This window comes from Gavialis gangeticus, unplaced genomic scaffold, assembly GCF_001723915.1.
Source record: "Gavialis gangeticus isolate Ggan-Ray unplaced genomic scaffold, GavGan_comp1, whole genome shotgun sequence".
Lineage (NCBI taxonomy): Eukaryota > Metazoa > Chordata > Crocodylia > Gavialidae > Gavialis > Gavialis gangeticus.
Genome location: NW_017729003.1, coordinates 6,363,971 through 6,364,282, shown reverse-complemented (window position 1 = coordinate 6,364,282; position 312 = coordinate 6,363,971).

The following is a 312-nucleotide window of genomic DNA, read 5'->3' as shown; positions in this document are numbered from 1 at the left end:
GAGGTGGTTCAGGCACCTACATTGAACACCTTCAAGAGTAAATTGGGTGCTTATCTTGCTGGGATCCCATGACCCCAGCTGACTTCCTGCCTTTTGTACGGGCGTCTGGACTCAATGATCTTCTGAGGTCCCTTCCAGCCTTAATGCTTATGAAATCTATGAAATATATAAAACCCATATAGGTATTTAGAATGTATTTTATCATGATGATAGAGACACTGGTAGGCTTCTGCATTGCTTTAACATGGTAAATATACCAATAAAGCATTGCCGAACTGATCTCTCTCTCTCTCTCTCTCTCTCTCTCTCTCT